This window comes from Scomber japonicus, chromosome 3, assembly GCF_027409825.1.
Source record: "Scomber japonicus isolate fScoJap1 chromosome 3, fScoJap1.pri, whole genome shotgun sequence".
Lineage (NCBI taxonomy): Eukaryota > Metazoa > Chordata > Actinopteri > Scombriformes > Scombridae > Scomber > Scomber japonicus.
The window spans coordinates 5,075,663-5,101,498 of record NC_070580.1 but is presented as its reverse complement, the minus strand read 5'-3'; the positions used below and the strand labels follow the sequence as shown (position 1 = coordinate 5,101,498).

The 25,836-nt window shown below is 49.7% G+C and overlaps 39 non-coding genes across 39 annotated transcripts; 12 read left to right on the top strand and 27 right to left on the bottom strand.

Annotated features, from left to right (window-relative positions):
- Positions 1-2,513: 2,513 nt before the first annotated feature.
- Positions 2,514-2,584, bottom strand: trnag-gcc (transfer RNA glycine (anticodon GCC)). The gene has a single exon. It is a non-coding gene; the product is annotated as a tRNA-Gly (tRNA).
- Positions 2,585-4,368: 1,784 nt separating this feature from the next.
- Positions 4,369-4,451, top strand: trnal-cag (transfer RNA leucine (anticodon CAG)). The gene has a single exon. It is a non-coding gene; the product is annotated as a tRNA-Leu (tRNA).
- Positions 4,452-4,655: 204 nt separating this feature from the next.
- Positions 4,656-4,726, bottom strand: trnag-gcc (transfer RNA glycine (anticodon GCC)). The gene has a single exon. It is a non-coding gene; the product is annotated as a tRNA-Gly (tRNA).
- Positions 4,727-5,484: 758 nt separating this feature from the next.
- trnag-gcc (transfer RNA glycine (anticodon GCC)) lies at positions 5,485-5,555 on the bottom strand. The gene has a single exon. It is a non-coding gene; the product is annotated as a tRNA-Gly (tRNA).
- A 125-nt stretch (positions 5,556-5,680) lies between these two features.
- On the top strand, positions 5,681-5,763 carry trnal-cag (transfer RNA leucine (anticodon CAG)). Its single transcript has one exon. It is a non-coding gene; the product is annotated as a tRNA-Leu (tRNA).
- A 204-nt stretch (positions 5,764-5,967) lies between these two features.
- On the bottom strand, positions 5,968-6,038 carry trnag-gcc (transfer RNA glycine (anticodon GCC)). The gene has a single exon. It is a non-coding gene; the product is annotated as a tRNA-Gly (tRNA).
- A 759-nt stretch (positions 6,039-6,797) lies between these two features.
- trnag-gcc (transfer RNA glycine (anticodon GCC)) lies at positions 6,798-6,868 on the bottom strand. Its single transcript has one exon. It is a non-coding gene; the product is annotated as a tRNA-Gly (tRNA).
- A 758-nt stretch (positions 6,869-7,626) lies between these two features.
- On the bottom strand, positions 7,627-7,697 carry trnag-gcc (transfer RNA glycine (anticodon GCC)). Its single transcript has one exon. It is a non-coding gene; the product is annotated as a tRNA-Gly (tRNA).
- Positions 7,698-7,822: 125 nt separating this feature from the next.
- Positions 7,823-7,905, top strand: trnal-cag (transfer RNA leucine (anticodon CAG)). Its single transcript has one exon. It is a non-coding gene; the product is annotated as a tRNA-Leu (tRNA).
- Positions 7,906-8,939: 1,034 nt separating this feature from the next.
- On the bottom strand, positions 8,940-9,010 carry trnag-gcc (transfer RNA glycine (anticodon GCC)). Its single transcript has one exon. It is a non-coding gene; the product is annotated as a tRNA-Gly (tRNA).
- A 758-nt stretch (positions 9,011-9,768) lies between these two features.
- Positions 9,769-9,839, bottom strand: trnag-gcc (transfer RNA glycine (anticodon GCC)). The gene has a single exon. It is a non-coding gene; the product is annotated as a tRNA-Gly (tRNA).
- Positions 9,840-10,793: 954 nt separating this feature from the next.
- trnal-cag (transfer RNA leucine (anticodon CAG)) lies at positions 10,794-10,876 on the top strand. Its single transcript has one exon. It is a non-coding gene; the product is annotated as a tRNA-Leu (tRNA).
- A 1,034-nt stretch (positions 10,877-11,910) lies between these two features.
- Positions 11,911-11,981, bottom strand: trnag-gcc (transfer RNA glycine (anticodon GCC)). Its single transcript has one exon. It is a non-coding gene; the product is annotated as a tRNA-Gly (tRNA).
- A 758-nt stretch (positions 11,982-12,739) lies between these two features.
- Positions 12,740-12,810, bottom strand: trnag-gcc (transfer RNA glycine (anticodon GCC)). The gene has a single exon. It is a non-coding gene; the product is annotated as a tRNA-Gly (tRNA).
- A 125-nt stretch (positions 12,811-12,935) lies between these two features.
- trnal-cag (transfer RNA leucine (anticodon CAG)) lies at positions 12,936-13,018 on the top strand. The gene has a single exon. It is a non-coding gene; the product is annotated as a tRNA-Leu (tRNA).
- Positions 13,019-14,052: 1,034 nt separating this feature from the next.
- On the bottom strand, positions 14,053-14,123 carry trnag-gcc (transfer RNA glycine (anticodon GCC)). The gene has a single exon. It is a non-coding gene; the product is annotated as a tRNA-Gly (tRNA).
- Positions 14,124-14,881: 758 nt separating this feature from the next.
- trnag-gcc (transfer RNA glycine (anticodon GCC)) lies at positions 14,882-14,952 on the bottom strand. The gene has a single exon. It is a non-coding gene; the product is annotated as a tRNA-Gly (tRNA).
- A 758-nt stretch (positions 14,953-15,710) lies between these two features.
- trnag-gcc (transfer RNA glycine (anticodon GCC)) lies at positions 15,711-15,781 on the bottom strand. Its single transcript has one exon. It is a non-coding gene; the product is annotated as a tRNA-Gly (tRNA).
- Positions 15,782-16,521: 740 nt separating this feature from the next.
- On the bottom strand, positions 16,522-16,592 carry trnag-gcc (transfer RNA glycine (anticodon GCC)). The gene has a single exon. It is a non-coding gene; the product is annotated as a tRNA-Gly (tRNA).
- A 125-nt stretch (positions 16,593-16,717) lies between these two features.
- trnal-cag (transfer RNA leucine (anticodon CAG)) lies at positions 16,718-16,800 on the top strand. Its single transcript has one exon. It is a non-coding gene; the product is annotated as a tRNA-Leu (tRNA).
- A 204-nt stretch (positions 16,801-17,004) lies between these two features.
- Positions 17,005-17,075, bottom strand: trnag-gcc (transfer RNA glycine (anticodon GCC)). The gene has a single exon. It is a non-coding gene; the product is annotated as a tRNA-Gly (tRNA).
- A 759-nt stretch (positions 17,076-17,834) lies between these two features.
- Positions 17,835-17,905, bottom strand: trnag-gcc (transfer RNA glycine (anticodon GCC)). Its single transcript has one exon. It is a non-coding gene; the product is annotated as a tRNA-Gly (tRNA).
- A 125-nt stretch (positions 17,906-18,030) lies between these two features.
- trnal-cag (transfer RNA leucine (anticodon CAG)) lies at positions 18,031-18,113 on the top strand. Its single transcript has one exon. It is a non-coding gene; the product is annotated as a tRNA-Leu (tRNA).
- Positions 18,114-18,317: 204 nt separating this feature from the next.
- On the bottom strand, positions 18,318-18,388 carry trnag-gcc (transfer RNA glycine (anticodon GCC)). The gene has a single exon. It is a non-coding gene; the product is annotated as a tRNA-Gly (tRNA).
- A 759-nt stretch (positions 18,389-19,147) lies between these two features.
- On the bottom strand, positions 19,148-19,218 carry trnag-gcc (transfer RNA glycine (anticodon GCC)). Its single transcript has one exon. It is a non-coding gene; the product is annotated as a tRNA-Gly (tRNA).
- Positions 19,219-19,342: 124 nt separating this feature from the next.
- On the top strand, positions 19,343-19,425 carry trnal-cag (transfer RNA leucine (anticodon CAG)). The gene has a single exon. It is a non-coding gene; the product is annotated as a tRNA-Leu (tRNA).
- Positions 19,426-19,630: 205 nt separating this feature from the next.
- Positions 19,631-19,701, bottom strand: trnag-gcc (transfer RNA glycine (anticodon GCC)). The gene has a single exon. It is a non-coding gene; the product is annotated as a tRNA-Gly (tRNA).
- Positions 19,702-20,460: 759 nt separating this feature from the next.
- Positions 20,461-20,531, bottom strand: trnag-gcc (transfer RNA glycine (anticodon GCC)). Its single transcript has one exon. It is a non-coding gene; the product is annotated as a tRNA-Gly (tRNA).
- A 125-nt stretch (positions 20,532-20,656) lies between these two features.
- Positions 20,657-20,739, top strand: trnal-cag (transfer RNA leucine (anticodon CAG)). The gene has a single exon. It is a non-coding gene; the product is annotated as a tRNA-Leu (tRNA).
- Positions 20,740-20,943: 204 nt separating this feature from the next.
- Positions 20,944-21,014, bottom strand: trnag-gcc (transfer RNA glycine (anticodon GCC)). Its single transcript has one exon. It is a non-coding gene; the product is annotated as a tRNA-Gly (tRNA).
- Positions 21,015-21,773: 759 nt separating this feature from the next.
- On the bottom strand, positions 21,774-21,844 carry trnag-gcc (transfer RNA glycine (anticodon GCC)). The gene has a single exon. It is a non-coding gene; the product is annotated as a tRNA-Gly (tRNA).
- Positions 21,845-21,969: 125 nt separating this feature from the next.
- On the top strand, positions 21,970-22,052 carry trnal-cag (transfer RNA leucine (anticodon CAG)). Its single transcript has one exon. It is a non-coding gene; the product is annotated as a tRNA-Leu (tRNA).
- A 204-nt stretch (positions 22,053-22,256) lies between these two features.
- Positions 22,257-22,327, bottom strand: trnag-gcc (transfer RNA glycine (anticodon GCC)). The gene has a single exon. It is a non-coding gene; the product is annotated as a tRNA-Gly (tRNA).
- Positions 22,328-23,086: 759 nt separating this feature from the next.
- Positions 23,087-23,157, bottom strand: trnag-gcc (transfer RNA glycine (anticodon GCC)). The gene has a single exon. It is a non-coding gene; the product is annotated as a tRNA-Gly (tRNA).
- A 124-nt stretch (positions 23,158-23,281) lies between these two features.
- On the top strand, positions 23,282-23,364 carry trnal-cag (transfer RNA leucine (anticodon CAG)). The gene has a single exon. It is a non-coding gene; the product is annotated as a tRNA-Leu (tRNA).
- Positions 23,365-23,572: 208 nt separating this feature from the next.
- Positions 23,573-23,643, bottom strand: trnag-gcc (transfer RNA glycine (anticodon GCC)). The gene has a single exon. It is a non-coding gene; the product is annotated as a tRNA-Gly (tRNA).
- Positions 23,644-24,402: 759 nt separating this feature from the next.
- trnag-gcc (transfer RNA glycine (anticodon GCC)) lies at positions 24,403-24,473 on the bottom strand. The gene has a single exon. It is a non-coding gene; the product is annotated as a tRNA-Gly (tRNA).
- A 124-nt stretch (positions 24,474-24,597) lies between these two features.
- trnal-cag (transfer RNA leucine (anticodon CAG)) lies at positions 24,598-24,680 on the top strand. Its single transcript has one exon. It is a non-coding gene; the product is annotated as a tRNA-Leu (tRNA).
- A 208-nt stretch (positions 24,681-24,888) lies between these two features.
- trnag-gcc (transfer RNA glycine (anticodon GCC)) lies at positions 24,889-24,959 on the bottom strand. Its single transcript has one exon. It is a non-coding gene; the product is annotated as a tRNA-Gly (tRNA).
- Positions 24,960-25,836: the final 877 nt, after the last annotated feature.

The following is a 25,836-nucleotide window of genomic DNA, read 5'->3' as shown; positions in this document are numbered from 1 at the left end:
GACTTCCCATGATGCAATGAGCTCCTCTCTCATCCTCCGTCTCTCTAGCCATCTATATCCATTAACATTTATGTGCTATTAATGCATTCAATAACTTAAACTTCTTCCCCGGAGTTCTCTGTGCTTTCTCGTCTCACAGGTAACCTGTCTGTATATTATGTCTGGATGACAGATTCATGCCCTGGACCCGCTATCCTCCTGTCCGGGTCCTGCTAACTTCAATGTTGATTGTTTTTTCAATGTGCTTCTCTTTTTCTTTGAGTAAGTAGCCTGTGCTATAAGCATGATATTGCACTCTGATTTATCCTCATTTTGAAAAAAATGGACCAGGTAGAGTCCATTATCATCATCGTACTTGTACCTGGACCATTATTTTCTTGTATCAGGACACTTCATTCTGCCCTTTCAGGAAACAGCACAGCATTTCATACAGTAAAAAAGTGACATTTAACAAGAACCTTTTTCTAAGTTCCTAAGTTCTCCAATAAAAATGTGGTATATTCCTTTAAAGATGACCGCCTCCAGCTTTGTGCAGCTACAGTACTCAGAAACCCCTCTGAAAACCATCCAGCCTCCTCTCCTACAAGCGTTTGTCTTTCACCAGCCTGACAGAGCAGCTTCCCTCTCTGCAATTAAACACTACTGAAAAAGTCAGTCTGCTGTGTGCATGGTGTAATGTGGACAACATTTTCTCACTCTCATCCCCTGGTCTATATTATTCAATCTGAGACATAAGACGATTTCATGTGCCCTACTTGGTAGCTGCAGCAAGAGAAATGAATCATACAGACACGCACAGAACCTCGTAACACACAAACATCAAATCATTGCCAGGATTACATCCCAATTTACTCCTAACAACTTGACAGTAAGTGATAACAAACACAGTTCCATCAAGAGCTGTGGTAACTGACAGACTGAAACATTTCCCTCTCCTAGGCTTGTAGCTGTCAGGGTGACGAGTCAGAGCGACTGCAGGGAGCAACACAGCGAGCATCTTCATATGTTCATGCTGGTCTGTTTGTGTCTGTGTGTCTATATGCAGTATGTTCAACGCCATGCGTGGGCCTCAGTTGAGTAGCCTCGCCTGCCAATAGAGTGACAGTTTGCAGTGCTAAATACCAGGAGTGGTTGAGCCATATGTGTGCCCCACGCAAATGATTTTATCCTTCAGGGTTTACTGCTTTTTGATAAACAGTTTTCACCTTCTGCTGAGAAGGAAGGGATCCTAAAGAGTTTTGAGCTTTGAGGTTCAGTATAACCTTATTCAGTAGCACACTGGAACTGAAATTAAGCCTATTATCCCCCTATTATTACAAAAAGTAAATTTCCAACTTACAGCATTTTACTCAACAGGTTATATTCTCTTAAAAAGCAATTTATTACTGTTGTTCAGTATTTATGTTTTCTAGCAGCGTTTAATGAACATCATAACCCACAAGCCGGCTAGATATCACTAACTTGACAAGCTAAAGTTACTGACAAGTAAGCTATGACGGCCTTGTCAATCTCCATAGTCCAGACATACTTTCAATAATAGAACATCTTCTTACTTTTTAAAGATGATCAGACAAGAAAACAGAAAAAGGTGAAGATAAAGATGCATAAGAATGAAGGAGGTTGTTAAACAGGCTGTAACAACATACAGTACCAGTCAAAAGGTTGGACACACTTTCTTTCTCATTCAAGGGAATTTCTCATTCAAGGGAATGACAGTACTATTCAAACTTTTGAATAGTACTGTATTGACTGGTACTGTATTGTAAGTGGTATTTTGGGTGTGAAATTACATTCACCTCCAATGTCTCATCCAAATCAGAGGTTTGCAGAGTGGGAGGCAGGCCTATCAGGGGGGCTCAGTGAAGGGAAAAACATAATATAAGTTCTTACATTAGTTATCAAAAGTAGATAGAAATGGCCTAACTGTGTGTGATTTGGTAAACAGATAGTTCAGAGATTCAGTAATTTTGTGACATGTTACTGTTTTGCCCTCTTTCACAAAATCAGAAACTAATAGATACTAGAATACTACAGAGACTTTCGTTCCCTGACTTCAGCCTCTTAGACAAGGGCTTCCTCCCAAGCATGCCAATTACCTCACTAAATCTACGGTACAAATGCATACTTTGAGTGAACTGTGTGAACTCATTTTGCCGTTAGTGTCCGAGCGAGGCCAGCAAGTAGATTGCTGGTGTGGTGCTAAGTGGTGACACTTAGCAATATTGAAAGCTCTGAGGAGTTCAATTCCCCTCCTCAGTGACTTTGCAGTGGAACAAAAGGTGTGCAAGGGGGAAAACAACGAGTACAGGAGCTACAGCGATTGACTAGCACTCACCCAGTCGGATCAGATAGTCAGTCAGTGGTTAGCTCAGCGCCAACAGCAGTTTACCAACCGCCTTGTCGCGTGACGCTGCAATGGACTGTTGCAGTATTTGCAGCTATCGTCCATAGCTAGTACAGTTTTCTGCAAGGGTTCTACTTCTGTCATGCGACGGAGAGTGAAAACTTGCTGCTGCATTGGCCAGGAATCGAACCCGGGCCTCTCGCGTGGCAGGCGAGAATTCTACCACTGAACCACCAATGCTCGATCACTGAGTAAAATCGACAACGAAACGCGGGCGATGTCAAGACACATCTGCCCGTTGGCCAGTTTCTAGTCCGTTTATTCCACACCTCAACCAAGAGGTGTAGTGGTGCTTCTCCGCAGGGATACCGTGCATACTCATTTCTGGGCAGGGGATTTCGCCACCCATCCAAAAGGTCCAAGAGTTCAGTAGGTATTAGTGTCCATTTTGAGGAACAAGCCTTCAGCTAGTCATGTTGCAGCCTGTCGCATACTGAGACTTGTGTTTACTAGGGACAGAGACTTTCGTTCCCTGACTTCAGCCTCTTAGACAAGGGCTTCCTCCCAAGCATGCCAATTACCTCACTAAATCTACGGTACAAATGCATACTTTGAGTGAACTGTGTGAACTCATTTTGCCGTTAGTGTCCGAGCGAGGCCAGCAAGTAGATTGCTGGTGTGGTGCTAAGTGGTGACACTTAGCAATATTGAAAGCTCTGAGGAGTTCAATTCCCCTCCTCAGTGACTTTGCAGTGGAACAAAAGGTGTGCAAGGGGGAAAACAACGAGTACAGGAGCTACAGCGATTGACTAGCACTCACCCAGTCGGATCAGATAGTCAGTCAGTGGTTGGCTCAGCGCCAACGGCAGTTTACCAACCGCCTTGTCGCGTGACGCTGCAATGGACTGTTGCAGTATTTGCAGCTATCGTCCATAGCTAGTACAGTTTTCTGCAAGGGTTCTACTTCTGTCATGCGACAGAGAGTGAAAACGTGCTGCTGCATTGGCCGGGAATCGAACCCGGGTCTCCCGCGTGGCAGGCGAGAATTCTACCACTGAACCACCAAAGCTCGATCACTGGGTAAAATTGACAACGAAACGCGGGCGATGTCAAGACACATCTGCCCGTTGGCCAGTTTCTAGTCCGTTTATTCCACACCTCAACCAAAGAGGTGTAGTGGTGCTTCTCCGCAGGGATACCGTGCATACTCATTTCTGGGCAGGGGATTTCGCCACCCATCCAAAAGGTCCAAGAGTTCAGTAGGTATTAGTGTACATTTTGAGGAACAAACCTTCAGCTAGTCATGTTGCAGCCTGTCGCATACTGAGACTTGTGTTTACTAGGGACAGAGACTTTCGTTCCCTGACTTCAGCCTCTTAGACAAGGGCTTCCTCCCAAGCATGCCAATTACCTCACTAAATCTACGGTACAAATGCATACTTTGAGTGAACTGTGTGAACTCATTTTGCCGTTAGTGTCCGAGCGAGGCCAGCAAGTAGATTGCTGGTGTGGTGCTAAGTGGTGACACTTAGCAATATTGAAAGCTCTGAGGAGTTCAATTCCCCTCCTCAGTGACTTTGCAGTGGAACAAAAGGTGTGCAAGGGGGAAAACAACGAGTACAGGAGCTACAGCGATTGACTAGCACTCACCCAGTCGGATCAGATAGTCAGTCAGTGGTTAGCTCAGGGCCAACGGCAGTTTACCTCCTGCCTTGTCGCGTGACGCTGCAATGGACTGTTGCAGTATTTGCAGCTATCGTCCATAGCTAGTACAGTTTTCTGCAAGGGTTCTACTTCTGTCATGCGACGGAGAGTGAAAACTTGCTGCTGCATTGGCCGGGAATCGAACCCAGGCCTCCCGCGTGGCAGGTGAGAATTCTACCACTGAACCACCAATGCTTGACGACCTCGCCCATTGTGGACTGACACGGCGTCAGGATGAACTTGACTTGTTTGCGGCAAGCGCAATTTCGCCAAGACCAGAAGTACTGGCTCAGAAAATGCAATTGGGCTGGGTGACTTAAGTCAGGATGGCCGAGCGGTCTAAGGCGCTGCGTTCAGGTCGCAGTCTCCCCTGGAGGCGTGGGTTCGAATCCCACTTCTGACAAAAGCCTTTTGGCTTGACTTTGGACCGTGTAATGCAAACTCCACATGCATTGATAGGCCAAGAATTTGCCCTTAGTTGGTTACTGGCTGGCTGTCATGTCACACAGTACAAGTTTCGCGGAGCAGGAGGAAGTGTAACACTCACAGCTCAGTGGCCAGTCAAAATTTAAAAAGTGTCCTCCGTTGCCTAAGTAAAAGCCATTTCTGCATTGGCCGGGAATCGAACCCGGGCCTCCCGCGTGGCAGGCGAGAATTCTACCACTGAACCACCAATGCTCGATCACTGAGTAAAATCGACAACGAAACGCGGGCGATGTCAAGACACATCTGCCCGTTGGCCAGTTTCTAGTCCGTTTATTCCACACCTCAACCAAGAGGTGTAGTGGTGCTTCTCCGCAGGGATACCGTGCATACTCATTTCTGGGCAGGGGATTTCGCCACCCATCCAAAAGGTCCAAGAGTTCAGTAGGTATTAGTGTCCATTTTGAGGAACAAGCCTTCAGCTAGTCATGTTGCAGCCTGTCGCATACTGAGACTTGTGTTTACTAGGGACAGAGACTTTCGTTCCCTGACTTCAGCCTCTTAGACAAGGGCTTCCTCCCAAGCATGCCAATTACCTCACTAAATCTACGGTACAAATGCATACTTTGAGTGAACTGTGTGAACTCATTTTGCCGTTAGTGTCCGAGCGAGGCCAGCAAGTAGATTGCTGGTGTGGTGCTAAGTGGTGACACTTAGCAATATTGAAAGCTCTGAGGAGTTCAATTCCCCTCCTCAGTGACTTTGCAGTGGAACAAAAGGTGTGCAAGGGGGAAAACAACGAGTACAGGAGCTACAGCGATTGACTAGCACTCACCCAGTCGGATCAGATAGTCAGTCAGTGGTTAGCTCAGCGCCAACGGCAGTTTACCTACTGCCTTGTCGCGTGACGCTGCAATGGACTGTTGCAGTATTTGCAGCTATCGTCCATAGCTAGTACAGTTTTCTGCAAGGGTTCTACTTCTGTCATGCGACGGAGAGTGAAAACTTGCTGCTGCATTGGCCGGGAATCGAACCCAGGCCTCCCGCGTGGCAGGCGAGAATTCTACCACTGAACCACCAATGCTTGACGACCTCGCCCATTGTGGACTGACACGGCGTCAGGATGAACTTGACTTGTTTGCGGCAAGCGCAATTTCGCCAAGACCAGAAGTACTGGCTCAGAAAATGCAATTGTGCTGGGTGACTTAAGTCAGGATGGCCGAGCGGTCTAAGGCGCTGCGTTCAGGTCGCAGTCTCCCCTGGAGGCGTGGGTTCGAATCCCACTTCTGACAAAAGCCTTTTGGCTTGACTTTGGACCGTGTAATGCAAACTCCACATGCATTGATAGGCCAAGAATTTGCCCTTAGTTGGTTACTGGCTGTCTGTCATGTCACACAGTACAAGTTTCGCGGAGCAGGAGGAAGTGTAACACTCACACCTCAGTGGCCAGTCAAAATTTAAAAAGTGTCCTCCGTTGCCTAAGTAAAAGCCATTTCTGCATTGGCCGGGAATCGAACCCGGGCCTCCCGCGTGGCAGGCGAGAATTCTACCACTGAACCACCAATGCTCGATCACTGGGTAAAATCGACAACGAAACGCGGGCGATGTCAAGACACATCTGCCCGTTGGCCAGTTTCTAGTCCGTTTATTCCACACCTCAACCAAAGAGGTGTAGTGGTGCTTCTCCGCAGGGATACCGTGCATACTCATTTTTGGGCAGGGGATTTCGCCACCCATCCAAAAGGTCCAAGAGTTCAGTAGGTATTAGTGTCCATTTTGAGGAACAAGCCTTCAGCTAGTCATGTTGCAGCCTGTCGCATACTGAGACTTGTGTTTACTAGGGACAGAGACTTTCGTTCCCTGACTTCAGCCTCTTAGACAAGGGCTTCCTCCCAAGCATGCCAATTACCTCACTAAATCTACGCTACAAATGCATACTTTGAGTGAACTGTGTGAACTCATTTTGCCGTTAGTGTCCGAACGAGGCCAGCAAGTAGATTGCTGGTGTGGTGCTAAGTGGTGACACTTAGCAATATTGAAAGCTCTGAGGAGTTCAATTCCCCTCCTCAGTGGCTTTGCAGTGGAACAAAAGGTGTGCAAGGGGGAAAACAACGAGTACAGGAGCTACAGCGATTGACTAGCACTCACCCAGTCGGATCAGATAGTCAGTCAGTGGTTAGCTCAGCGCCAACGGCAGTTTACCAACTGCCTTGTCGCGTGACGCTGCAATGGACTGTTGCAGTATTTGCAGCTATCGTCCATAGCTAGTACAGTTTTCTGCAAGGGTTCTACTTCTGTCATGCGACGGAGAGTGAAAACTTGCTGCTGCATTGGCCGGGAATCGAACCCGGGCCTCCCGCGTGGCAGGCGAGAATTCTACCACTGAACCACCAATGCTCAATCACTGGGTAAAATCGACAACGAAACGCGGGCGATGTCAAGACACATCTGCCCGTTGGCCAGTTTCTAGTCCGTTTATTCCACACCTCAACCAAGAGGTGTAGTGGTGCTTCTCCGCAGGGATACCGTGCATACTCATTTCTGGGCAGGGGATTTCGCCACCCATCCAAAAGGTCCAAGAGTTCAGTAGGTATTAGTGTCCATTTTGAGGAACAAGCCTTCAGCTAGTCATGTTGCAGCCTGTCGCATACTGAGACTTGTGTTTACTAGGGACAGAGACTTTCGTTCCCTGACTTCAGCCTCTTAGACAAGGGCTTCCTCCCAAGCATGCCAATTACCTCACTAAATCTACGGTACAAATAAATACTTTGAGTGAACTGTGTGAACTCATTTTGCCGTTAGTGTCCGAGCGAGGCCAGCAAGTAGATTGCTGGTGTGGTGCTAAGTGGTGACACTTAGCAATATTGAAAGCTCTGAGGAGTTCAATTCCCCTCCTCAGTGACTTTGCAGTGGAACAAAAGGTGTGCAAGGGGGAAAACAACGAGTACAGGAGCTACAGCGATTGACTAGCACTCACCCAGTCGGATCAGATAGTCAGTCAGTGGTTAGCTCAGCGCCAACGGCAGTTTACCTACTGCCTTGTCGCGTGACGCTGCAATGGACTGTTGCAGTATTTGCAGCTATCGTCCATAGCTAGTACAGTTTTCTGCAAGGGTTCTACTTCTGTCATGCGACGGAGAGTGAAAACTTGCTGCTGCATTGGCCGGGAATCGAACCCAGGCCTCCCGCGTGGCAGGCGAGAATTCTACCACTGAACCACCAATGCTTGACGACCTCGCCCATTGTGGACTGACACTGCGTCAGGATGAACTTGACTTGTTTGCGGCAAGCGCAATTTCGCCAAGACCAGAAGTACTGGCTCAGAAAATGCAATTGGGCTGGGTGACTTAAGTCAGGATGGCCGAGCGGTCTAAGGCGCTCCGTTCAGGTCGCAGTCTCCCCTGGAGGCGTGGGTTCGAATCCCACTTCTGACAAAAGCCTTTTGGCTTGACTTTGGACCGTGTAATGCAAACTCCACATGCATTGATAGGCCAAGAATTTGCCCTTAGTTGGTTACTGGCTGTCTGTCATGTCACACAGTACAAGTTTCGCGGAGCAGGAGGAAGTGTAACACTCACAGCTCAGTGGCCAGTCTATATTTAAAAAGTGTCCTCCGTTGCCTAAGTAAAAGCCATTTCTGCATTGGCCGGGAATCGAACCCGGGCCTCCTGCGTGGCAGGCGAGAATTCTACCACTGAACCACCAATGCTCGATCACTGGGTAAAATCGACAACGAAACGCGGGCGATGTCAAGACACATCTGCCCGTTGGCCAGTTTCTAGTCCGTTTATTCCACACCTCAACCAAAGAGGTGTAGTGGTGCTTCTCCGCAGGGATACCGTGCATACTCATTTTTGGGCAGGGGATTTCGCCACCCATCCAAAAGGTCCAAGAGTTCAGTAGGTATTAGTGTCCATTTTGAGGAACAAGCCTTCAGCTAGTCATGTTGCAGCCTGTCGCATACTGAGACTTGTGTTTACTAGGGACAGAGACTTTCGTTCCCTGACTTCAGCCTCTTAGACAAGGGCTTCCTCCCAAGCATGCCAATTACCTCACTAAATCTACGCTACAAATGCATACTTTGAGTGAACTGTGTGAACTCATTTTGCCGTTAGTGTCCGAACGAGGCCAGCAAGTAGATTGCTGGTGTGGTGCTAAGTGGTGACACTTAGCAATATTGAAAGCTCTGAGGAGTTCAATTCCCCTCCTCAGTGGCTTTGCAGTGGAACAAAAGGTGTGCAAGGGGGAAAACAACGAGTACAGGAGCTACAGCGATTGACTAGCACTCACCCAGTCGGATCAGATAGTCAGTCAGTGGTTAGCTCAGCGCCAACGGCAGTTTACCAACTGCCTTGTCGCGTGACGCTGCAATGGACTGTTGCAGTATTTGCAGCTATCGTCCATAGCTAGTACAGTTTTCTGCAAGGGTTCTACTTCTGTCATGCGACGGAGAGTGAAAACTTGCTGCTGCATTGGCCGGGAATCGAACCCGGGCCTCCCGCGTGGCAGGCGAGAATTCTACCACTGAACCACCAATGCTCAATCACTGGGTAAAATCGACAACGAAACGCGGGCGATGTCAAGACACATCTGCCCGTTGGCCAGTTTCTAGTCCGTTTATTCCACACCTCAACCAAGAGGTGTAGTGGTGCTTCTCCGCAGGGATACCGTGCATACTCATTTCTGGGCAGGGGATTTCGCCACCCATCCAAAAGGTCCAAGAGTTCAGTAGGTATTAGTGTCCATTTTGAGGAACAAGCCTTCAGCTAGTCATGTTGCAGCCTGTCGCATACTGAGACTTGTGTTTACTAGGGACAGAGACTTTCGTTCCCTGACTTCAGCCTCTTAGACAAGGGCTTCCTCCCAAGCATGCCAATTACCTCACTAAATCTACGGTACAAATAAATACTTTGAGTGAACTGTGTGAACTCATTTTGCCGTTAGTGTCCGAGCGAGGCCAGCAAGTAGATTGCTGGTGTGGTGCTAAGTGGTGACACTTAGCAATATTGAAAGCTCTGAGGAGTTCAATTCCCCTCCTCAGTGACTTTGCAGTGGAACAAAAGGTGTGCAAGGGGGAAAACAACGAGTACAGGAGCTACAGCGATTGACTAGCACTCACCCAGTCGGATCAGATAGTCAGTCAGTGGTTAGCTCAGCGCCAACGGCAGTTTACCTACTGCCTTGTCGCGTGACGCTGCAATGGACTGTTGCAGTATTTGCAGCTATCGTCCATAGCTAGTACAGTTTTCTGCAAGGGTTCTACTTCTGTCATGCGACGGAGAGTGAAAACTTGCTGCTGCATTGGCCGGGAATCGAACCCGGGCCTCCCGCGTGGCAGGCGAGAATTCTACCACTGAACCACCAATGCTCGATCACTGAGTAAAATCGACAACGAAACGCGGGCGATGTCAAGACACATCTGCCCGTTGGCCAGTTTCTAGTCCGTTTATTCCACACCTCAACCAAGAGGTGTAGTGGTGCTTCTCCGCAGGGATACCGTGCATACTCATTTCTGGGCAGGGGATTTCGCCACCCATCCAAAAGGTCCAAGAGTTCAGTAGGTATTAGTGTCCATTTTGAGGAACAAGCCTTCAGCTAGTCATGTTGCAGCCTGTCGCATACTGAGACTTGTGTTTACTAGGGACAGAGACTTTCGTTCCCTGACTTCAGCCTCTTAGACAAGGGCTTCCTCCCAAGCATGCCAATTACCTCACTAAATCTACGGTACAAATGCATACTTTGAGTGAACTGTGTGAACTCATTTTGCCGTTAGTGTCCGAGCGAGGCCAGCAAGTAGATTGCTGGTGTGGTGCTAAGTGGTGACACTTAGCAATATTGAAAGCTCTGAGGAGTTCAATTCCCCTCCTCAGTGACTTTGCAGTGGAACAAAAGGTGTGCAAGGGGGAAAACAACGAGTACAGGAGCTACAGCGATTGACTAGCACTCACCCAGTCGGATCAGATAGTCAGTCAGTGGTTAGCTCAGCGCCAACAGCAGTTTACCAACCGCCTTGTCGCGTGACGCTGCAATGGACTGTTGCAGTATTTGCAGCTATCGTCCATAGCTAGTACAGTTTTCTGCAAGGGTTCTACTTCTGTCATGCGACGGAGAGTGAAAACTTGCTGCTTCATTGGCCGGGAATCGAACCCAGGCCTCCCGCGTGGCAGGCGAGAATTCTACCACTGAACCACCAATGCTTGACGACCTCGCCCATTGTGGACTGACACGGCGTCAGGATGAACTTGACTTGTTTGCGGCAAGCGCAATTTCGCCAAGACCAGAAGTACTGGCTCAGAAAATGCAATTGTGCTGGGTGACTTAAGTCAGGATGGCCGAGAGGTCTAAGGCGCTGCGTTCAGGTCGCAGTCTCCCCTGGAGGCGTGGGTTCGAATCCCACTTCTGACAAAAGCCTTTTGGCTTGACTTTGGACCGTGTAATGCAAACTCCACATGCATTGATAGGCCAAGAATTTGCCCTTAGTTGGTTACTGGCTGTCTGTCATGTCACACAGTACAAGTTTCGCGGAGCAGGAGGAAGTGTAACACTCACAGCTCAGTGGCCAGTCTATATTTAAAAAGTGTCCTCCGTTGCCTAAGTAAAAGCCATTTCTGCATTGGCCGGGAATCGAACCCGGGCCTCCTGCGTGGCAGGCGAGAATTCTACCACTGAACCACCAATGCTCGATCACTGGGTAAAATCGACAACGAAACGCGGGCGATGTCAAGACACATCTGCCCGTTGGCCAGTTTCTAGTCCGTTTATTCCACACCTCAACCAAAGAGGTGTAGTGGTGCTTCTCCGCAGGGATACCGTGCATACTCATTTCTGGGCAGGGGATTTCGCCACCCATCCAAAAGGTCCAAGAGTTCAGTAGGTATTAGTGTCCATTTTGAGGAACAAGCCTTCAGCTAGTCATGTTGCAGCCTGTCGCATACTGAGACTTGTGTTTACTAGGGACAGAGACTTTCGTTCCCTGACTTCAGCCTCTTAGACAAGGGCTTCCTCCCAAGCATGCCAATTACCTCACTAAATCTACGGTACAAATGCATACTTTGAGTGAACTGTGTGAACTCATTTTGCCGTTAGTGTCCGAGCGAGGCCAGCAAGTAGATTGCTGGTGTGGTGCTAAGTGGTGACACTTAGCAATATTGAAAGCTCTGAGGAGTTCAATTCCCCTCCTCAGTGACTTTGCAGTGGAACAAAAGGTGTGCAAGGGGGAAAACAACGAGTACAGGAGCTACAGCGATTGACTAGCACTCACCCAGTCGGATCAGATAGTCAGTCAGTGGTTAGCTCAGCGCCAACGGCAGTTTACCAACTGCCTTGTCGCGTGACGCTGCAATGGACTGTTGCAGTATTTGCAGCTATCGTCCATAGCTAGTACAGTTTTCTGCAAGGGTTCTACTTCTGTCATGCGACGGAGAGTGAAAACTTGCTGCTGCATTGGCCGGGAATCGAACCCGGGCCTCCCGCGTGGCAGGCGAGAATTCTACCACTGAACCACCAATGCTCAATCACTGGGTAAAATCGACAACGAAACGCGGGCGATGTCAAGACACATCTGCCCGTTGGCCAGTTTCTAGTCCGTTTATTCCACACCTCAACCAAGAGGTGTAGTGGTGCTTCTCCGCAGGGATACCGTGCATACTCATTTCTGGGCAGGGGATTTCGCCACCCATCCAAAAGGTCCAAGAGTTCAGTAGGTATTAGTGTCCATTTTGAGGAACAAGCCTTCAGCTAGTCATGTTGCAGCCTGTCGCATACTGAGACTTGTGTTTACTAGGGACAGAGACTTTCGTTCCCTGACTTCAGCCTCTTAGACAAGGGCTTCCTCCCAAGCATGCCAATTACCTCACTAAATCTACGGTACAAATGCATACTTTGAGTGAACTGTGTGAACTCATTTTGCCGTTAGTGTCCGAGCGAGGCCAGCAAGTAGATTGCTGGTGTGGTGCTAAGTGGTGACACTTAGCAATATTGAAAGCTCTGAGGAGTTCAATTCCCCTCCTCAGTGACTTTGCAGTGGAACAAAAGGTGTGCAAGGGGGAAAACAACGAGTACAGGAGCTACAGCGATTGACTAGCACTCACCCAGTCGGATCAGATAGTCAGTCAGTGGTTAGCTCAGCGCCAACGGCAGTTTACCTACTGCCTTGTCGCGTGACGCTGCAATGGACTGTTGCAGTATTTGCAGCTATCGTCCATAGCTAGTACAGTTTTCTGCAAGGGTTCTACTTCTGTCATGCGACGGAGAGTGAAAACTTGCTGCTGCATTGGCCGGGAATCGAACCCAGGCCTCCCGCGTGGCAGGCGAGAATTCTACCACTGAACCACCAATGCTTGACGACCTCGCCCATTGTGGACTGACACGGCGTCAGGATGAACTTGACTTGTTTGCGGCAAGCGCAATTTCGCCAAGACCAGAAGTACTGGCTCAGAAAATGCAATTGGGCTGGGTGACTTAAGTCAGGATGGCCGAGCGGTCTAAGGCGCTGCGTTCAGGTCGCAGTCTCCCCTGGAGGCGTGGGTTCGAATCCCACTTCTGACAAAAGCCTTTTGGCTTGACTTTGGACCGTGTAATGCAAACTCCACATGCATTGATAGGCCAAGAATTTGCCCTTAGTTGGTTACTGGCTGTCTGTCATGTCACACAGTACAAGTTTCGCGGAGCAGGAGGAAGTGTAACACTCACAGCTCAGTGGCCAGTCTATATTTAAAAAGTGTCCTCCGTTGCCTAAGTAAAAGCCATTTCTGCATTGGCCGGGAATCGAACCCGGGCCTCCTGCGTGGCAGGCGAGAATTCTACCACTGAACCACCAATGCTCGATCACTGGGTAAAATCGACAACGAAACGCGGGCGATGTCAAGACACATCTGCCCGTTGGCCAGTTTCTAGTCCGTTTATTCCACACCTCAACCAAAGAGGTGTAGTGGTGCTTCTCCGCAGGGATACCGTGCATACTCATTTCTGGGCAGGGGATTTCGCCACCCATCCAAAAGGTCCAAGAGTTCAGTAGGTATTAGTGTCCATTTTGAGGAACAAGCCTTCAGCTAGTCATGTTGCAGCCTGTCGCATACTGAGACTTGTGTTTACTAGGGACAGAGACTTTCGTTCCCTGACTTCAGCCTCTTAGACAAGGGCTTCCTCCCAAGCATGCCAATTACCTCACTAAATCTACGGTACAAATGCATACTTTGAGTGAACTGTGTGAACTCATTTTGCCGTTAGTGTCCGAGCGAGGCCAGCAAGTAGATTGCTGGTGTGGTGCTAAGTGGTGACACTTAGCAATATTGAAAGCTCTGAGGAGTTCAATTCCCCTCCTCAGTGACTTTGCAGTGGAACAAAAGGTGTGCAAGGGGGAAAACAACGAGTACAGGAGCTACAGCGATTGACTAGCACTCACCCAGTCGGATCAGATAGTCAGTCAGTGGTTAGCTCAGCGCCAACGGCAGTTTACCAACTGCCTTGTCGCGTGACGCTGCAATGGACTGTTGCAGTATTTGCAGCTATCGTCCATAGCTAGTACAGTTTTCTGCAAGGGTTCTACTTCTGTCATGCGACGGAGAGTGAAAACTTGCTGCTGCATTGGCCGGGAATCGAACCCGGGCCTCCCGCGTGGCAGGCGAGAATTCTACCACTGAACCACCAATGCTCGATCACTGAGTAAAATCGACAACGAAACGCGGGCGATGTCAAGACACATCTGCCCGTTGGCCAGTTTCTAGTCCGTTTATTCCACACCTCAACCAAGAGGTGTAGTGGTGCTTCTCCGCAGGGATACCGTGCATACTCATTTCTGGGCAGGGGATTTCGCCACCCATCCAAAAGGTCCAAGAGTTCAGTAGGTATTAGTGTCCATTTTGAGGAACAAGCCTTCAGCTAGTCATGTTGCAGCCTGTCGCATACTGAGACTTGTGTTTACTAGGGACAGAGACTTTCGTTCCCTGACTTCAGCCTCTTAGACAAGGGCTTCCTCCCAAGCATGCCAATTACCTCACTAAATCTACGGTACAAATGCATACTTTGAGTGAACTGTGTGAACTCATTTTGCCGTTAGTGTCCGAGCGAGGCCAGCAAGTAGATTGCTGGTGTGGTGCTAAGTGGTGACACTTAGCAATATTGAAAGCTCTGAGGAGTTCAATTCACCTCCTCAGTGACTTTGCAGTGGAACAAAAGGTGTGCAAGGGGGAAAACAACGAGTACAGGAGCTACAGCGATTGACTAGCACTCACCCAGTCGGATCAGATAGTCAGTCAGTGGTTAGCTCAGCGCCAACGGCAGTTTACCTACTGCCTTGTCGCGTGACGCTGCAATGGACTGTTGCAGTATTTGCAGCTATCGTCCATAGCTAGTACAGTTTTCTGCAAGGGTTCTACTTCTGTCATGCGACGGAGAGTGAAAACTTGCTGCTGCATTGGCCGGGAATCGAACCCGGGCCTCCCGCGTGGCAGGCGAGAATTCTACCACTGAACCACCAATGCTCGATCACTGAGTAAAATCGACAACGAAACGCGGGCGATGTCAAGACACATCTGCCCGTTGGCCAGTTTCTAGTCCGTTTATTCCACACCTCAACCAAGAGGTGTAGTGGTGCTTCTCCGCAGGGATACCGTGCATACTCATTTCTGGGCAGGGGATTTCGCCACCCATCCAAAAGGTCCAAGAGTTCAGTAGGTATTAGTGTCCATTTTGAGGAACAAGCCTTCAGCTAGTCATGTTGCAGCCTGTCGCATACTGAGACTTGTGTTTACTAGGGACAGAGACTTTCGTTCCCTGACTTCAGCCTCTTAGACAAGGGCTTCCTCCCAAGCATGCCAATTACCTCACTAAATCTACGGTACAAATGCATACTTTGAGTGAACTGTGTGAACTCATTTTGCCGTTAGTGTCCGAGCGATGCCAGCAAGTAGATTGCTGGTGTGGTGCTAAGTGGTGACACTTAGCAATATTGAAAGCTCTGAGGAGTTCAATTCCCCTCCTCAGTGACTTTGCAGTGGAACAAAAGGTGTGCAAGGGGGAAAACAACGAGTACAGGAGCTACAGCGATTGACTAGCACTCACCCAGTCGGATCAGATAGTCAGTCAGTGGTTAGCTCAGCGCCAACGGCAGTTTACCAACTGCCTTGTCGCGTGACGCTGCAATGGACTGTTGCAGTATTTGCAGCTATCGTCCATAGCTAGTACAGTTTTCTGCAAGGGTTCTACTTCTGTCATGCGACGGAGAGTGAAAACTTGCTGCTGCATTGGCCGGGAATCGAACCCGGGCCTCCCGCGTGGCAGGCGAGAATTCTACCACTGAACCACCAATGCTCGATCACTGAGTAAAATCGACAACGAAACGCGGGCGATGTCAAGACACATCTGCCCGTTGGCCAGTTTCTAGTCCGTTTATTCCACACCTCAACCAAGAGGTGTAGTGGTGCTTCTCCGCAGGGATACCGTGCATACTCATTTCTGGGCAGGGGATTTCGCCACCCATCCAAAAGGTCCAAGAGTTCAGTAGGTATTAGTGTCCATTTTGAGGAACAAGCCTTCAGCTAGTCATGTTGCAGCCTGTCGCATACTGAGACTTGTGTTTACTAGGGACAGAGACTTTCGTTCCCTGACTTCAGCCTCTTAGACAAGGGCTTCCTCCCAAGCATGCCAATTACCTCACTAAATCTACGGTACAAATGCATACTTTGAGTGAACTGTGTGAACTCATTTTGCCGTTAGTGTCCGAGCGAGGCCAGCAAGTAGATTGCTGGTGTGGTGCTAAGTGGTGACACTTAGCAATATTGAAAGCTCTGAGGAGTTCAATTCCCCTCCTCAGTGACTTTGCAGTGGAACAAAAGGTGTGCAAGGGGGAAAACAACGAGTACAGGAGCTACAGCGATTGACTAGCACTCACCCAGTCGGATCAGATAGTCAGTCAGTGGTTAGCTCAGCGCCAACGGCAGTTTACCAACTGCCTTGTCGCGTGACGCTGCAATGGACTGTTGCAGTATTTGCAGCTATCGTCCATAGCTAGTACAGTTTTCTGCAAGGGACGGAGAGTGAAAACTTGCTGCTGCATTGGCCGGGAATCGAACCCGGGCCTCCCGCGTGGCAGGCGAGAATTCTACCACTGAACCACCAATGCTTGACGACCTCGCCCATTGTGGACTGACAGGGCGTCAGGATGAACTTGACTTGTTTGCGGCAAGCGCAATTTCGCCAAGACCAGAAGTACTGGCTCAGAAAATGCAATTGGGCTGGGTGACTTAAGTCACGATGGCCGAGCGGTCTAAGGCGCTGCGTTCAGGTCGCAGTCTCCCCTGGAGGCGTGGGTTCGAATCCCACTTCTGACAAAAGCCTTTTGGCTTGACTTTGGACCGTGTAATGCAAACTCCACATGCATTGATAGGCCAAGAATTTGCCCTTAGTTGGTTACTGGCTGTCTGTCATGTCACACAGTACAAGTTTCGCGGAGCAGGAGGAAGTGTAACACTCACAGCTCAGTGGCCAGTCTATATTTAAAAAGTGTCCTCCGTTGCCTAAGTAAAAGCCATTTCTGCATTGGCCGGGAATCGAACCCGGGCCTCCCGCGTGGCAGGCGAGAATTCTACCACTGAACCACCAATGCTCGATCACCGGGTAAAATCGACAACGAAACGCGGGCGATGTCAAGACACATCTGCCCGTTGGCCAGTTTCTAGTCCGTTTATTCCACACCTCAACCAAAGAGGTGTAGTGGTGCTTCTCCGCAGGGATACCGTGCATACTCATTTCTGGGCAGGGGATTTCGCCACCCATCCAAAAGGTCCAAGAGTTCAGTAGGTATTAGTGTCCATTTTGAGGAACAAGCCTTCAGCTAGTCATGTTGCAGCCTGTCGCATACTGAGACTTGTGTTTACTAGGGACAGAGACTTTCGTTCCCTGACTTCAGCCTCTTAGACAAGGGCTTCCTCCCAAGCATGCCAATTACCTCACTAAATCTACGGTACAAATGCATACTTTGAGTGAACTGTGTGAACTCATTTTGCCGTTAGTGTCCGAGCGAGGCCAGCAAGTAGATTGCTGGTGTGGTGCTAAGTGGTGACACTTAGCAATATTGAAAGCTCTGAGGAGTTCAATTCCCCTCCTCAGTGACTTTGCAGTGGAACAAAAGGTGTGCAAGGGGGAAAACAACGAGTACAGGAGCTACAGCGATTGACTAGCACTCACCCAGTCGGATCAGATAGTCAGTCAGTGGTTAGCTCAGCGCCAACGGCAGTTTACCAACTGCCTTGTCGCGTGACGCTGCAATGGACTGTTGCAGTATTTGCAGCTATCGTCCATAGCTAGTACAGTTTTCTGCAAGGGTTCTACTTCTGTCATGCGACGGAGAGTGAAAACTTGCTGCTGCATTGGCCGGGAATCGAACCCGGGCCTCCCGCGTGGCAGGCGAGAATTCTACCACTGAACCACCAATGCTTGACGACCTCGCCCATTGTGGACTGACAGGGCGTCAGGATGAACTTGACTTGTTTGCGGCAAGCGCAATTTCGCCAAGACCAGAAGTACTGGCTCAGAAAATGCAATTGGGCTGGGTGACTTAAGTCAGGATGGCCGAGCGGTCTAAGGCGCTGCGTTCAGGTCGCAGTCTCCCCTGGAGGCGTGGGTTCGAATCCCACTTCTGACAAAAGCCTTTTGGCTTGACTTTGGACCGTGTAATGCAAACTCCACATGCATTGATAGGCCAAGAATTTGCCCTTAGTTGGTTACTGGCTGTCTGTCATGTCACACAGTACAAGTTTCGCGGAGCAGGAGGAAGTGTAACACTCACAGCTCAGTGGCCAGTCTATATTTAAAAAGTGTCCTCCGTTGCCTAAGTAAAAGCCATTTCTGCATTGGCCGGGAATCGAACCCGGGCCTCCCGCGTGGCAGGCGAGAATTCTACCACTGAACCACCAATGCGCGATCACTGGGTAAAATCGACAACGAAACGCGGGCGATGTCAAGACACATCTGCCCGTTGGCCAGTTTCTAGTCCGTTTATTCCACACCTCAACCAAAGAGGTGTAGTGGTGCTTCTCCGCAGGGATACCGTGCATACTCATTTCTGGGCAGGGGATTTCGCCACCCATCCAAAAGGTCCAAGAGTTCAGTAGGTATTAGTGTCCATTTTGAGGAACAAGCCTTCAGCTAATCATGTTGCAGCCTGTCGCATACTGAGACTTGTGTTTACTAGGGACAGAGACTTTCGTTCCCTGACTTCAGCCTCTTAGACAAGGGCTTCCTCCCAAGCATGCCAATTACCTCACTAAATCTACGGTACAAATGCATACTTTGAGTGAACTGTGTGAACTCATTTTGCCGTTAGTGTCCGAGCGAGGCCAGCAAGTAGATTGCTGGTGTGGTGCTAAGTGGTGACACTTAGCAATATTGAAAGCTCTGAGGAGTTCAATTCCCCTCCTCAGTGACTTTGCAGTGGAACAAAAGGTGTGCAAGGGGGAAAACAACGAGTACAGGAGCTACAGCGATTGACTAGCACTCACCCAGTCGGATCAGATAGTCAGTCAGTGGTTAGCTCAGCGCCAACGGCAGTTTACCAACTGCCTTGTCGCGTGACGTTGAAATAGACTGTTGCAGTATTTGCAGCTATCGTCCATTGCTAGTACAGTTTTCTGCAAGGGTTCTACTTCTGTCATGCGACGGAGAGTGAAAACTTCCTGCTGCATTGGCCGGGAATCGAACCCGGGCCTCCCGCGTGGCAGGCGAGAATTCTACCACTGAACCACCAATGCTTGACGACCTGCCCATTGTGGACTGACACGGCGTCAGGATGAACTTGACTTGTTTGCGGCAAGCGCAATTTCGCCAAGACCAGAAGTACTGGCTCAGAAAATGCAATTGGGCTGGGTGACTTAAGTCAGGATGGCCGAGCGGTCTAAGGCGCTGCGTTCAGGTCGCAGTCTCCCCTGGAGGCGTGGGTTCGAATCCCACTTCTGACAAAAGCCTTTTGGCTTGACTTTGGACCGTGTAATGCAAACTCCACATGCATTGATAGGCCAAGAATTTGCCCTTAGTTGGTTACTGGCTGTCTGTCATGTCACACAGTACAAGTTTCGCGGAGCAGGAGGAAGTGTAACACTCACAGCTCAGTGGCCAGTCTATATTTAAAAAGTGTCCTCCGTTGCCTAAGTAAAAGGCCATTTCTGCATTGGCCGGGAATCGAACCCGGGCCTCCCGCGTGGCAGGCGAGAATTCTACCACTGAACCACCAATGCTCGATCACTGGGTAAAATCGACAACGAAACGCGGGCGATGTCAAGACACATCTGCGCGTTGGCCAGTTTCTAGTCCGTTTATTCCACACCTCAACCAAAGAGGTGTAGTGGTGCTTCTCCGCAGGGATACCGTGCATACTCATTTCCGGGCAGGGGATTTCGCCACCCATCCAAAAGGTCCAAGAGTTCAGTAGGTATTAGTGTCAATTTTGAGGAACAAGCCTTCAGCTAGTCATGTTGCAGCCTGTCGCATACTGAGACTTGTGTTTACTAGGGACAGAGACTTTCGTTCCCTGACTTCAGCCTCTTAGACAAGGGCTTCCTCCCAAGCATGCCAATTACCTCACTAAATCTACGGTACAAATGCATACTTTGAGTGAACTGTGTGAACTCATTTTGCCGTTAGTGTCCGAGCGAGGCCAGCAAGTAGATTGCTGGTGTGGTGCTAAGTGGTGACACTTAGCAATATTGAAAGCTCTGAGGAGTTCAATTCCCCTCCTCAGTGACTTTGCAGTGGAACAAAAGGTGTGCAAGGGGGAAAACAACGAGTACAGGAGCTACAGCGATTGACTAGCACTCACCCAGTCGGATCAGATAGTCAGTCAGTGGTTAGCTCAGCGCCAACGGCAGTTTACCAACTGCCTTGTCGCGTGACGCTGCAATGGACTGTTGCAGTATTTGCAGCTATCGTCCATAGCTAGTACAGTTTTCTGCAAGGGTTCTACTTCTGTCATGCGACGGAGAGTGAAAACTTGCTGCTGCATTGGCCGGGAATCGAACCCGGGCCTCCCGCGTGGCAGGCGAGAATTCTCCCACTGAACCACCAATGCTTGACGACCTCGCCCATTGTGGACTGACACGGTGTCAGGATGAACTTGACTTGTTTGCGGCAAGCGCAATTTCGCCAAGACCAGAAGTACTGGCTCATAAAATGCAATTGGGCTGGGTGACTTAAGTCAGGATGGCCGAGCGGTCTAAGGCGCTGCGTTCAGGTCGCAGTCTCCCCTGGAGGCGTGGGTTCGAATCCCACTTCTGACAAAAGCCTTTTGACTTGACTTTGGACCGTGTAATGCAAACTCCACATGCATTGATAGGCCAAGAATTTGCCCTTAGTTGGTTACTGGCTGTCTGTCATGTCACACAGTACAAGTTTCGCGGAGCAGGAGGAAGTGTAACACTCACAGCTCAGTGGCCAGTCTATATTTAAAAAGTGTCCTCCGTTGCCTAAGTAAAAGCCATTTCTGCATTGGCCGGGAATCGAACCCGGGCCTCCCGCGTGGCAGGCGAGAATTCTACCACTGAACCACCAATGCTCGATCACCGGGTAAAATCGACAACGAAACGCGGGCGATGTCAAGACACATCTGCCCGTTGGCCAGTTTCTAGTCCGTTTATTCCACACCTCAACCAAAGAGGTGTAGTGGTGCTTCTCCGCAGGGATACCGTGCATACTCATTTCTGGGCAGGGGATTTCGCCACCCATCCAAAAGGTCCAAGAGTTCAGTAGGTATTAGTGTCCATTTTGAGGAACAAGCCTTCAGCTAGTCATGTTGCAGCCTGTCGCATACTGAGACTTGTGTTTACTAGGGACAGAGACTTTCGTTCCCTGACTTCAGCCTCTTAGACAAGGGCTTCCTCCCAAGCATGCCAATTACCTCACTAAATCTACGGTACAAATGCATACTTTGAGTGAACTGTGTGAACTCATTTTGCCGTTAGTGTCCGAGCGAGGCCAGCAAGTAGATTGCTGGTGTGGTGCTAAGTGGTGACACTTAGCAATATTGAAAGCTCTGAGGAGTTCAATTCCCCTCCTCAGTGACTTTGCAGTGGAACAAAAGGTGTGCAAGGGGGAACACAACGAGTACAGGAGCTACAGCGATTGACTAGCACTCACCCAGTCGGATCAGATAGTCAGTCAGTGGTTAGCTCAGCGCCAACGGCAGTTTACCAACTGCCTTGTCGCGTGACGCTGCAATGGACTGTTGCAGTATTTGCAGCTATCGTCCATAGCTAGTACAGTTTTCTGCAAGGGTTCTACTTCTGTCATGCGACGGAGAGTGAAAACTTGCTGCTGCATTGGCCGGGAATCGAACCCGGGCCTCCCGCGTGGCAGGCGAGAATTCTCCCACTGAACCACCAATGCTTGACGACCTCGCCCATTGTGGACTGACACGGTGTCAGGATGAACTTGACTTGTTTGCGGCAAGCGCAATTTCGCCAAGACCAGAAGTACTGGCTCAGAAAATGCAATTGGGCTGGGTGACTTAAGTCAGGATGGCCGAGCGGTCTAAGGCGCTGCGTTCAGGTCGCAGTCTCCCCTGGAGGCGTAGGTTCGAATCCCACTTCTGACAAAAGCCTTTTGACTTGACTTTGGACCGTGTAATGCAAACTCCACATGCATTGATAGGCCAAGAATTTGCCCTTAGTTGGTTACTGGCTGTCTGTCATGTCACACAGTACAAGTTTCGCGGAGCAGGAGGAAGTGTAACACTCACAGCTCAGTGGCCAGTCTATATTTAAAAAGTGTCCTCCGTTGCCTAAGTAAAAGCCATTTCTGCATTGGCCGGGAATCGAACCCGGGCCTCCCGCGTGGCAGGCGAGAATTCTACCACTGAACCACCAATGCTCGATCACCGGGTAAAATCGACAACGAAACGCGGGCGATGTCAAGACACATCTGCCCGTTGGCCAGTTTCTAGTCCGTTTATTCCACACCTCAACCAAAGAGGTGTAGTGGTGCTTCTCCGCAGGGATACCGTGCATACTCATTTCTGGGCAGGGGATTTCGCCACCCATCCAAAAGGTCCAAGAGTTCAGTAGGTATTAGTGTCCATTTTGAGGAACAAGCCTTCAGCTAGTCATGTTGCAGCCTGTCGCATACTGAGACTTGTGTTTACTAGGGACAGAGACTTTCGTTCCCTGACTTCAGCCTCTTAGACAAGGGCTTCCTCCCAAGCATGCCAATTACCTCACTAAATCTACGGTACAAATGCATACTTTGAGTGAACTGTGTGAACTCATTTTACCGTTAGTGTCCGAGCGAGGCCAGCAAGTAGATTGCTGGTGTGGTGCTAAGTGGTGACACTTAGCAATATTGAAAGCTCTGAGGAGTTCAATTCCCCTCCTCAGTGACTTTGCAGTGGAACAAAAGGTGTGCAAGGGGGAAAACAACGAGTACAGGAGCTACAGCGATTGACTAGCACTCACCCAGTCGGATCAGATAGTCAGTCAGTGGTTAGCTCAGCGCCAACGGCAGTTTACCAACTGCCTTGTCGCGTGACGCTGCAATGGACTGTTGCAGTATTTGCAGCTATCGTCCATAGCTAGTACAGTTTTCTGCAAGGGTTCTACTTCTGTCATGCGACGGAGAGTGAAAACTTGCTGCTGCATTGGCCGGGAATCGAACCCGGGCCTCCCGCGTGGCAGGCGAGAATTCTACCACTGAACCACCAATGCTTGACGACCTGCCCATTGTGGACTGACACGGCGTCAGGATGAACTTGACTTGTTTGCGGCAAGCGCAATTTCGCCAAGACCAGAAGTACTGGCTCAGAAAATGCAATTGGGCTGGGTGACTTAAGTCAGGATGGCCGAGCGGTCTAAGGCGCTGCGTTCAGGTCGCAGTCTCCCCTGGAGGCGTGGGTTCGAATCCCACTTCTGACAAAAGCCTTTTGGCTTGACTTTGGACCGTGTAATGCAAACTCCACATGCATTGATAGGCCAAGAATTTGCCCTTAGTTGGTTACTGGCTGGCTGTCTGTCATGTCACACAGTACAAGTTTCGCGGAGCAGGAGGAAGTGTAACACTCACAGCTCAGTGGCCAGTCTATATTTAAAAAGTGTCCTCCGTTGCCTAAGTAAAAGCCATTTCTGCATTGGCCGGGAATCGAACCCGGGCCTCCCGCGTGGCAGGCGAGAATTCTACCACTGAACCACCAATGCTCGATCACCGGGTAAAATCGACAACGAAACGCGGGCGATGTCAAGACACATCTGCCCGTTGGCCAGTTTCTAGTCCGTTTATTCCACACCTCAACCAAAGAGGTGTAGTGGTGCTTCTCCGCAGGGATACCGTGCATACTCATTTCTGGGCAGGGGATTTCGCCACCCATCCAAAAGGTCCAAGAGTTCAGTAGGTATTAGTGTCCATTTTGAGGAACAAGCCTTCAGCTAGTCATGTTGCAGCCTGTCGCATACTGAGACTTGTGTTTACTAGGGACAGAGACTTTCGTTCCCTGACTTCAGCCTCTTAGACAAGGGCTTCCTCCCAAGCATGCCAATTACCTCACTAAATCTACGGTACAAATGCATACTTTGAGTGAACTGTGTGAACTCATTTTACCGTTAGTGTCCGAGCGAGGCCAGCAAGTAGATTGCTGGTGTGGTGCTAAGTGGTGACACTTAGCAATATTGAAAGCTCTGAGGAGTTCAATTCCCCTCCTCAGTGACTTTGCAGTGGAACAAAAGGTGTGCAAGGGGGAAAACAACGAGTACAGGAGCTACAGCGATTGACTAGCACTCACCCAGTCGGATCAGATAGTCAGTCAGTGGTTAGCTCAGCGCCAACGGCAGTTTACCAACTGCCTTGTCGCGTGACGCTGCAATGGACTGTTGCAGTATTTGCAGCTATCGTCCATAGCTAGTACAGTTTTCTGCAAGGGTTCTACTTCTGTCATGCGACGGAGAGTGAAAACTTGCTGCTGCATTGGCCGGGAATCGAACCCGGGCCTCCCGCGTGGCAGGCGAGAATTCTACCACTGAACCACCAATGCTTGACGACCTGCCCATTGTGGACTGACACGGCGTCAGGATGAACTTGACTTGTTTGCGGCAAGCGCAATTTCGCCAAGACCAGAAGTACTGGCTCAGAAAATGCAATTGGGCTGGGTGACTTAAGTCAGGATGGCCGAGCGGTCTAAGGCGCTGCGTTCAGGTCGCAGTCTCCCCTGGAGGCGTGGGTTCGAATCCCACTTCTGACAAAAGCCTTTTGGCTTGACTTTGGACCGTGTAATGCAAACTCCACATGCATTGATAGGCCAAGAATTTGCCCTTAGTTGGTTACTGGCTGGCTGTCTGTCATGTCACACAGTACAAGTTTCGCGGAGCAGGAGGAAGTGTAACACTCACAGCTCAGTGGCCAGTCTATATTTAAAAAGTGTCCTCCGTTGCCTAAGTAAAAGCCATTTCTGCATTGGCCGGGAATCGAACCCGGGCCTCCCGCGTGGCAGGCGAGAATTCTACCACTGAACCACCAATGCTTGATCACCGGGTAAAATCGACAACGAAACGCGGGCGATGTCAAGACACATCTGCCCGTTGGCCAGTTTCTAGTCCGTTTATTCCACACCTCAACCAAAGAGGTGTAGTGGTGCTTCTCCGCAGGGATACCGTGCATACTCATTTCCGGGCAGGGGATTTCGCCACCCATCCAAAAGGTCCAAGAGTTCAGTAGGTATTAGTGTCCATTTTGAGGAACAAGCCTTCAGCTAGTCATGTTGCAGCCTGTCGCATACTGAGACTTGTGTTTACTAGGGACAGAGACTTTCGTTCCCTGACTTCAGCCTCTTAGACAAGGGCTTCCTCCCAAGCATGCCAATTACCTCACTAAATCTACGGTACAAATGCATACTTTGAGTGAACTGTGTGAACTCATTTTGCCGTTAGTGTCCGAGCGAGGCCAGCAAGTAGATTGCTGGTGTGGTGCTAAGTGGTGACACTTAGCAATATTGAAAGCTCTGAGGAGTTCAATTCCCCTCCTCAGTGACTTTGCAGTGGAACAAAAGGTGTGCAAGGGGGAAAACAACGAGTACAGGAGCTACAGCGATTGACTAGCACTCACCCAGTCGGATCAGATAGTCAGTCAGTGGTTAGCTCAGCGCCAACGGCAGTTTACCAACTGCCTTGTCGCGTGACGCTGCAATGGACTGTTGCAGTATTTGCAGCTATCGTCCATAGCTAGTACAGTTTTCTGCAAGGGTTCTACTTCTGTCATGCGACGGAGAGTGAAAACTTGCTGCTGCATTGGCCTGGAATCGAACCCGGGCCTCCCGCGTGGCAGGCGAGAATTCTCCCACTGAACCACCAATGCTTGACGACCTCGCCCATTGTGGACTGACACGGCGTCAGGATGAACTT